The 9,691-nt window shown below is 46.2% G+C and overlaps 1 pseudogene across 1 annotated transcript; it reads left to right on the top strand.

Moving 5' to 3' along the window:
* Positions 1-1,599: 1,599 nt before the first annotated feature.
* LOC307230218 (inter-alpha-trypsin inhibitor heavy chain H3-like) lies at positions 1,600-9,474 on the top strand (annotated as a pseudogene). Its single transcript has 17 exons — positions 1,600-1,671; positions 1,929-2,087; positions 2,174-2,278; positions 2,366-2,441; positions 2,692-2,781; positions 2,884-3,016; positions 3,526-3,634; positions 3,789-3,914; positions 4,119-4,299; positions 4,812-4,962; positions 5,075-5,218; positions 5,629-5,706; positions 5,849-6,044; positions 6,239-6,396; positions 6,785-6,862; positions 9,108-9,162; positions 9,396-9,474. The product of its transcript is annotated as an inter-alpha-trypsin inhibitor heavy chain H3-like (transcript).
* Positions 9,475-9,691: the final 217 nt, after the last annotated feature.

The following is a 9,691-nucleotide window of genomic DNA, read 5'->3' as shown; positions in this document are numbered from 1 at the left end:
TGCTGTTGCTTCATTGTGGTGAGGGCACTCCTCAGATCATGGGTTCATGCCTGCTCTGGTCATGCCATCATCGCCCTCCATAATTGTAAAAAATGAAACCCAAATACCTGAAAAGGGAAGCCCATAATGTAAAAATACATCAAACCAGGCGTCTCCTTCAGTGTGTGTGTTATGTAATAAAACATAAAACATTATGTCAAATGATAAGTCAAGACTTGTTGAGGGAACAATCTGGGAGTGTAACTTTTACACTGGCAGGCCACACTGAATCCCATTGATGCCGATATGAGATTGAAACCACCACAGATGGACAAAGGCACTCCTCCTGCCTCCTGAGTAAAGCAATTTCGGGGAAAACATCCTAGCATACTTTGATTTCCCGCCACTACTTCCATAACCTACAGCAGCAAACAAATATGTATGTGTGTATAATATGTTTCAGAATACATTTTAAATATGTATCAGCAAACATATATCAAAATGTATGAACTCAGTCTCAGATACGCAGCACAATCTTTTTAAAAATATTCTTATCTTATGTGATTAAACACACAAGCAAACATTAAAATTCAATAATACACGTTAAAGATATTAGAACTGGATCTGAAACAGCGCTCTCTCCGCCCTGATTTCCCAAGCCAGGTTTTTCACAAATGTGTCTCCGCTGTCTGATCCTTCCTCGTCACCGCAACTGTGAAATCAATTTCAAGCCGTTATTTTTTCAGGAGTAACACACAGACGCAATTGACATGTGTTTGGGTTGCATTTGGCACTGAAAAAAACGCTGAACATAATTGCTTTTTAAATGTATTGGTTGGATCTTTAACCAGCCAGGCCTGAAAGGTTTGCTCCCATCCTTCATAACTGTTCATAGCACAACCTCACTTTCCACTCTGCCGCAGCTTCTCAATTGGGCGAGTGTGCACTGTTCACACTACACTGCTTTCTGTCCCGTGATCGGGAATCTTTAAGTCCTTTTAGTTTCACACTACATGATTGATCGGCGACCGGGACACATTACACAAGATCTTTCACCAGGAGGAATCCCAGACGAGTCTGCCGGGTCTCGAATTAAAGCAGAATATAAATGAGAAATATAATGAAAACCTAGAGAAGAAAAGTAAAAAAAGCTCGTTCCAAAAACCTGTCGGGGAGTGGAAAATCAGACTAAAACCAAGTAGTCTTAACTCGGCATACGCCGTAAATAAACATGTTAAATCTCGTTTGTGAAAAAAACACATATTCATATTCAATATATTCCCACAACAACACTTTTTACATGTTATACAAAAAATGGTTACAAACCATTGGTTTTTCAGGGTGTTATTGACGCCTTTGCACTGATGCAAATCAGCTCTTTTGGCTTTAGGCGTCAACGCAAAAGACTAGCAACAGGAAGTCACACCTCTTCTTACTGGCGCCCTAGTATAGCTAACCTTACAATGTTGGGGTCTCGAATTTCGAGCACTATGTTTTATGCAATGCAAGAAACACGAGCGAGCTTTCTTGCGCCGTGGCTGTTCCGGTATTACTTCAAATCAATATCCATTAAATATTTATTCATTTAATTTATTATGGATTAAGATTGCTTTGGGAAATATGAGAGACCGTGAGACCTCAAGACCACGGCTGCTGCGGCTGCTACTCACCGCCTATCAATGTGCTATCAGTGTGCTTATGCTTATAATACATAGAGATAATACTAGAATGATTCAGTAATCTCATAATCCCAGAGTTGAATCTCTCAAACTGATAGCCCTTTCTTTACAGAAGAAAAGTGCAAACGAAGCAAAGGTAAGAAATCCCTCATATTGGTGCAGTATTCTGAATGCAGTAGAAAGTTTGATAAAAAAAATAAAAAAATAAATAAAACTAGTAATAATAAAACTATTACACACTGTCTCTCCCTCCCTCTCTCCCTCTCTCAGACGGTGGAGGTCTACAGCGTCACGGCGGACTGCACGGTGGCGCCTCGTTTCGCCCACACCGTCATGACCTCCAGCGCCCTGAACAAGGCCAACACCTCCCAGGACACATTCTTCGAGGTGAGGCTCCCCCAAGACGGCCTTCGTCGCCAACTTCAGCATGTGTGTCCGAAGAAGGCTGTTCATTTTCTTCGTTTACCAGACATATCTGTCGGTGTGTTTTGCTTACCGTCCGCCCGCCTCCCCAGGGAGATTGAAGGTGAGATCTACGTTGGCGAGGTGAAAGAGAAAGAGAGAGCCGAGAAGCAGTACGACAAGGCGGTCTCATCGGGGCAGACTGCTGGACTGGTCCAGTAAGTTGGAATGATGAGGCTAAAAGTTGAAAGCGTTGGACGTGGACAGGTGGGGACTAGTGGAGTGATGCCGATGGTGTGTCGCAGGGCTTCTGGGAGAAAGACGGAGAAGTTCTCTGTGTCCGTCAACATCGCAGATAAAAGAAGTTTCCGTTTTCTCACCGTTGCAATCACACCCTGGTTAGATTGAACTTAGAACCGTCAGCCCCCTCCAGAGTTTGGTTTGGAAAGCGTGTACGAATGGGTCGATGGAAACGGTGCTTACTCAACATAATTATGCCTAATTATTGTGTGTGTGTGTGTGTGTGTGTGTGTGTGTGTGTGTGTGTGTGTGTGTGTGTGTGTGTGTGTGTGTGTGTGTGTGTGTGAGAGAGTGTGTGTGTTTGGACAGATTGTGGCCTGACATCTATGAGCCCCCTGGTCTTGCCTTTGTTGATGCCTATGGAACCTTCCCTTCCAACCAGCTGCTCCCTCTAGTGGAGAAAACGGTCACACAACACAAGGTACTTTGTAGCTTTTGGGGGTCGGCTCCAGCCCTTGGATTAAAATAATTCATCGAGTGTGACTGTTTCCAGATAATGCATTGCGTTTAACCCCCTTTTCAGGCACAGATTTCCTTCTCGCCGACTCTGGACCAGCAGAGAAGTCGACCGAGGTTGCGACGGTACGTCGATCGATGGAGATTCCGTCATCAAGTACGATGTTGAAGCGAGCATCGAGCCCCGGGGGGACGTTCGGGTCAGCTGTCAACGAATAAAAAAATCTCAAGCTCATCATTCTGTATTTATCACAGCTGTATTTGGACATATTCCGTCATGGAGCTTGTCACACAGGCACAGCACATCTGATTGACTTTACTCAAGCCTTTGCAGGACAGAACCTTGATAACCTCTGAAAGGAGTTGGTGCTTCAGCCGGCATGAAATAAACAGGTCTGAAAGTGCAAATGTACAATCTAGTTTTCTACTTGCATGTGTACACTTTGACTCCACTGATAGGATAAAATGAGATAATCCTTTATTAATCCCACAGCAGGGAAATTTGCAGTGTTTCATCAAACGCTTTTCCTTATTTTAGATTGTGAATGGATACCTTGTGCACTTTTTTTCTCCACTGACCTCCCCCTTGGCCAAGATTAGACAGGTGAGAAATGTTTAATGCACTTTAATCGGCCAAGGCCAAACAGGGACCGGGATCACATAATGTAGCTTCTGGTGGGTGTGGTTTGACTTTGCAAACCCTGCCCAGACTCGTGAGGCGCTGCTCACCACCCTTAAAGACCATCGCCCTGAGGACCATTTTGCCCGCATCCAGTTTGACAACGACATCGCCCCCCTGGAAGAAATCTCTCACCGAGGCGACAGAGGAAAATGTTTCGGACGCCGCTAAGTATGTGAGCAACACGCAGGAAAAAGGAGGTAAAAATGAGCTGCATCTACCCTGTGTCACATAACACAGAAATCCTCGATTTCTGCATTGCATGCTACATCACGGTGGCGATCCCCTTCCAGGTACTGACATCATCAACCTGGTGTTGAAGGCTGTGAACATGTTGCTTAGGGACAGAAGATGTGGGAAGCTCCCAGAGAGGAGCGTGGAGAGGATCACCCTGCTGACTGATGGAATGCCCTACTCAGGTCACTCACTATGTGTGTGTGTGTGTGTGTGTGTGTGTGTGTGTGTGAGTGTGTATGTGTGTGTGTGTGTGTGTGTGTGTGTGTGTGTGTGTGTGTGTCTGTGTGTGTGCTGTATAAATTGAAGCCATTATTATTATTGGATTGAATTTATTGTACTATATTTTAAATTTGCATCATGTGTTGTTGTTATTTTCCCTTTGGGAGTGACCAGCCGTCCGAAGATCCAGGGCACCATACGCGGCGCCAGCGAGGGGAACATGTCTCCGTTCTGCCTCGGCTTTGGGAGAGGCGTGGCTTACTCCTTCCTGGATGCGATGGCCAAACAAAATAAGGGCCTGGCCCGCGGGATCTACGGGGCCTCAGACGCGCAACCCTCCCGCTTCAGGTGGGCTGATTGCACCACCCATTGAACCACAGCTTGGCGCGTGGAAGGATTTTTATGCCGTTTAAAAAGTCATATTCAGTGAAAAGTGATTGCTTGTGTGTGTGTGTGTGTGTGTGTGTGTGTGTTTGTCCCAGGTTTTCTTCGCGGAGGTGGCCAGCCCTCTGCTGTCAGAGGTGGACCTGCGTTACCCCGGCAACACGGTGGACTCCTTGACCGCGAACCGTTTCAGTCAGCTGTCCCACGGCTCTGAGATCATAGTGGCAGGACGGCTTACGAATGATTTATGCTGACAATGATGTAAACAACTTAATGGTGGAAGTGCTTGCCAAGGGGGCGGTGGTTAGTGACAATAGATCGTGAAAAATACGGCGCTGAATGGTAACTCAGTCCATGTGATGTGTCGGTGGAACCTTTCGTTATTTACCCTCCAAAGCTGACTGAATGCTTACTGAGTGAGGTTTCCTTTCCTTTTTATCCACTTCCACTTTTAGTTTCCTTCTCTTCGCCTCCAGCATGAGAAGGACTTCCAGGCGGCGGAGGCTGGGCCAAGGCGGTGGAGTGGTGGCGTGATCTTCCCAGAGGAGGAACACATCTTCGGGGACACAGAGCCCACAGAGCGCCTGTGGGCCTACCTCACCATCCAGCAGCTGATGGAGACCAGGTGTGTGGGAAAGGCCTCTAGAATTCTTATTCATCGGCATTTCAGAGCCAAGATCCAGCAGTAAGGTGATCTTTTGTCTTTTTCTCTTCGTTGCCCGTGAGATCTGTTCGCCAGATGAGATGGGCAATGCCACGGCCAGGGCCCTTGACATGTCCCTGCAGTACAGCTCTGTCACCCCGCTCACCTCCATGGTGGTCACTGAACCGCAGACGGAGGATGGAGAACACAGCCCCCTCATTGCTAATAAGCTGACAGGGAGCGATTAAGGACAGAGAAACTCCTCCTGTGATGTCCTGAGTTGGGCTTCCGTATCGTCCCTTTTCTGACTGCTTCACCTTGTCTTGACAGATGAACAGCTGACAGCGGAGAGACGCGGTATGAAGGTCACTGAGAACTCACCAAGATAAGATCATTTATGTCCTTCAAACATCTATTTGATTACATGGATTGCTTCCTATTCACAGGTTCGGTCTCCTCACGCTCCTCTTCCAACTCCAGGAAGTCTTTTGACGATAAATTCTCTGGTCATTAGAAATTTTGGAGTCACACACTGGCTTTGTAGATTATCTGGCTGTTTGTTTGGGGTGATTTAGGTCAAATATAGTTTTAATTGAGCCGTGCTTTCTCTACAAATCAATCTTTTTTTTTTTTTGCTGATATTTGTACAGTGGATGGTGATCCCCACTTCATGATCACGCTTTCAGAGAGGGAGGACGCGCTGTGCTTCGACATCAACAACTCGCCAGGTACCATCTCAGTCTGGTCCGAGACCCCGCCTCAGTTCAGGCCGAGTGTCCACACCTGTTTAGAAATACTGTTTTAGCTAGCTTTTCCAAGAGAAACAACTCATCGATTTCAAACATTTTAAAACCGCTTGTTCCTTCGTAGGCCTTTTGGTGAACGGCAAAATCATTTGGAAAAAGAGAGCTTCTGCTGAAGTCAACACCTACTTTGGGCGCCTTGCTGCTGTCCACCAGGACCTCGGGGCGAAGCTGGAGGCGACCACTCAGAACATCACCCTGTTTCACGACGGCAAATGGGCCAAACTGCTGTGGTCAGGGGCAGCCTCCCTGAAAGGAGCCAAGTGAGGATTCACTCTCTCAAATGTTTCCCCCACCTGTGTATGGGTTTCCTCCTGGTGCCATGGTGCCCCCCTCTCCAAAGACTTTCAGTTCAGGCTGATTGGAGACCCTTAAATTCCCCATACGAGGTCTGTGTGTGTGTTTCATTCTGTCACCCTGCTATCTTTCTATTTTCCATTATGGACCTCACACTGAGACAGAACCAGAGCATGACAGTGACCCTGAGGCACTCCATCAAATTCATGGGGGTTTGGCACACCAAGGTGTGGAACAGACGCCACTACCAGCAGAACTATCTGGGCTTCTACGCCATAGAGAGAGGCCACTTGTCCCACTGGGTTCACGGCCAGTTAGGTATGGTGCTGACCACCAGGGGGCAGGGGTAGGCTACCTTTTGGAAAGACACGGTGTCCTATTTGTGGATTCATTGAATCAATCGAATCTACTTTGTTTAGTATGAATTAAATAGTATAACTTTAAGTTTGCACAGCTTGGCAATCTCGATATTTTATGATCCGTTTCTTGACTTCAATATCCACTGATGCAAGTACACTAGAACATAATTATTGGCATATAATCCATTTATTTTATCAATGAAAACATCCAATATGTCAAAACAAAAAGATTTAAAAAATCTATTTGCTTTTTCTCAATATCCTGATATCAGGTTTTTGTATTAAGTATATTTTAAAATAGGCACCATGTTGTACCACCCCTGTTTTTTTCTGTTTTGTCTCCCTAGGTCAGTTCTACCATTGGGTTGAGTTTGAGGTGGGAGACAGCGTCCAGGAGAAGACCCTGAGAAACCAGAGAGCACCATGTATGTCAATGGCCAGCAGCTGAACGTGACCAGGTACAAACACACACAGACACACACACACACGCACGCACGCACGCACGCACACGCGCGCACACACACAAACACACACACACAGACAAGCACACGCGCCCACCAGGCCTTTGTGCAGTTTTTATTTCACACAACCCCCCAATCAGTCACCCAGTGTCACATCTGATAATCCACGTGTCTCTGTTTGGTCCAGACAGGGGCTGACAGAGGGACTTTCGGAGAGACGCGAAGAACGGGGAAGACGAACGGGCAATATCGATGGGAGCGCCTAAGATTACATCATTTCAGGGCTCTTTAAGACCGTCTGAAAAGTGAGGAGCCGAGATATGGGCCACAACAACAACAACAACAACAACAACAACACAAGGAAATATAGCTGCAGGCAGCAATGCACGGAGTCCAGGTTAGTTGCTTTAGTCATGAATTACAGTTTACCGAGTTTGCGTGAAACGCAGCGTCACTTCCTATCGAGCCGAATTACAATTTTCAGAGTTCCCATGGAATGCAGGATCGGCTCCCTCTCGCCTCGACCAGGCGTAGATCCTGCGTGAAACAACCAATACACACCAATGAAGTCTAAATGCACCGTGCACCTCACCCCATGCTGATGCCCTCCCAGAGCCGCACCTTACGCATATTTAACAAATTGGATGATGATGTCACAAAGCACCCTGCTCCACCACCCCAGCTGACCACTGCAGCCCGCCCTGTCAGCGTCTGGCTACTTCTGGTAGATGGGCAGCAGTTTTTCACAAATTCCTCCCAATATAGATCCATGTAGATAAAACTTGGACCACAAAATGTCTGAACTGCCCCGAATCCAACGACACTTTATTCATGTCCATGGGTTTGGTGGTTGCTGTGTGTCAGACACTTTCAGCCAGAAAAATGCCCAGGAGAAAAATAATAATAATAAAGATCTGAACAAAAACAATAGGGTTCCAGCTCCACAGGCTGGACCTCTAATAACCAACTCATAACCAATAGGGTCAGAGTCTTCTTTACACGCCGACCCTCTATAATCAAATGGTTGGGATGGAATTTACATTGTCGCTGTTGTGGTGTTGAACATAATTGGTAGTTAGACTTCATATTGAATGGAAATGCTTATACACACATGCACACACAATGTAATTTCTGAAATATGAGCAGAATGTATTTGTGTGAGAAATGTTAGTGGAAACAAATGTATATCCGTTTGCATTCCTCAACCATCACACATCAGGTTTTGGCATTTCTAGGCAAAGCAGCTGCTTGAATTGAAAGTCATTTGTTTGAAGATCTTTAACGGTTCTATAGCTTCGCTGACTAGACCAATGTTTTGCAAACTGCTCCTCAGTTGCCTGCAGTGTTCCAGCTTCTTTTAAAAATGCCCTTACACCGTTGTGTGGTGCAGTGAAACTTAACCAAGTTAACCGAGTTTTCACCAGTTTCAATGTTTTGCCTCTTTTCAAGGGGAAAGGCCTGACCATAGATTGTAATCGATATTGTTATATATTATAAATATTTTCTATCATAAAAACTTGCGTGTGCGAGCACACGCGTATGCGTGTGTGTGTGCGCGAGAGTGTACTCTGTTATGTAGCCGTTCTCTGGCTCTTATTACATGGCTATGGTGTGTGTACTAATAGATCCAGGGCAAGTGCGTTGACCCCAGTCATGTCGGAAGTTCAGGAGTTGAGAGGGATTTCTTAAGGGGATCTTAGGGTAAGTGCGCGTGTGTGTGTGTGTGTGTGTGTGTGTGTGTGTGTGTGTGTGTGTGTGTGTGTGTGTGTGTGTGTGTGTGTTCACGCAAGTGCGTAAATATGTGCGAGAGTGCGTTTAAGTGAGTGTGTGTCCATATCTCTCTTTCTGTGTGTGTGTGTGTGTGTGTGTGTGTGTGTGCGCGTGTGTGTGTGTGTGTGCGTGCGTGTGCGTGTGTGTGCGCGCTTGTGTAAGCTTTGGTGATTCGCACCAGATGTGAAGGGCTCAGGGTGTCTGCGACAGTTTGTGAGGCCCCACTGTACTCCACTGAACTCCAGTGGTGGAAAACACACACATGCAAGATTCGTTCACACATGGCTGACATTAATATCCCCCCCCCCCCCCCCCCCCCCATGCCCCACCAAAAAAAATAGAAAGAAGAGGAATGATTGCAGCATCAGTCTAAGAGTAGATCACCATTGTCTGAGATGGCTGTGGTGAACGCGCGGATAAGTTTTTCTGTTGCCACCAGGGGGCGGCAGTGAGCTGCAGAACTACACCGGTTTATCCAAAACAACAGTGGCGGTGTAAAGGTTTTGTGGAGTTGGGTTCAGCATTGTGCAGCAACTTCACCGCACATATAATAAAATGAGAAATGTTCAACTTTTTTTTTCCTTTTTTTTTTTTTAGTGCACAGTAGTGCAATTCAATATTTTATTTCGTAAAATGTCCTGTTTTGTGCAACGGCATCTCTCAATGAACGGAGCGTTTTGAAGTAGCCGAATGCTGCGTATTCCACCTTGAACAAACTTTTCCACAGTCGCATTAAGAAGAACAACAACGACGCAAAGTCCAATAAGACCAACGACGGCCTCGCTTACCAGCTGAACTCCCAGTGATTCGCTTCAGTCCGGCCCTTTCCATTTTATTTTTTTTTTGTTTTTTTTGTTTTTTATTTTGCGCTGTGCCCTGCCTTCCCTCTCCCTCCTGCCCATTTCTTCACCTCTCCACCACCACCCCACCAGCATCTACCCTGCTCCATCGCTCCTTGGCTTACCTTTTGTCCCCTGTGTGAATATTTCACATTGCTGCTGCCGCTGGTGCGTGATGCAGCGG

The sequence above is a fragment of the Zeus faber genome, assembly GCF_960531495.2.
Source record: "Zeus faber genome assembly, chromosome: 5".
Lineage (NCBI taxonomy): Eukaryota > Metazoa > Chordata > Actinopteri > Zeiformes > Zeidae > Zeus > Zeus faber.
The sequence above is the reverse complement of the archived record's forward strand: the minus strand, read 5'-3'. Positions and strand labels throughout refer to the sequence as shown.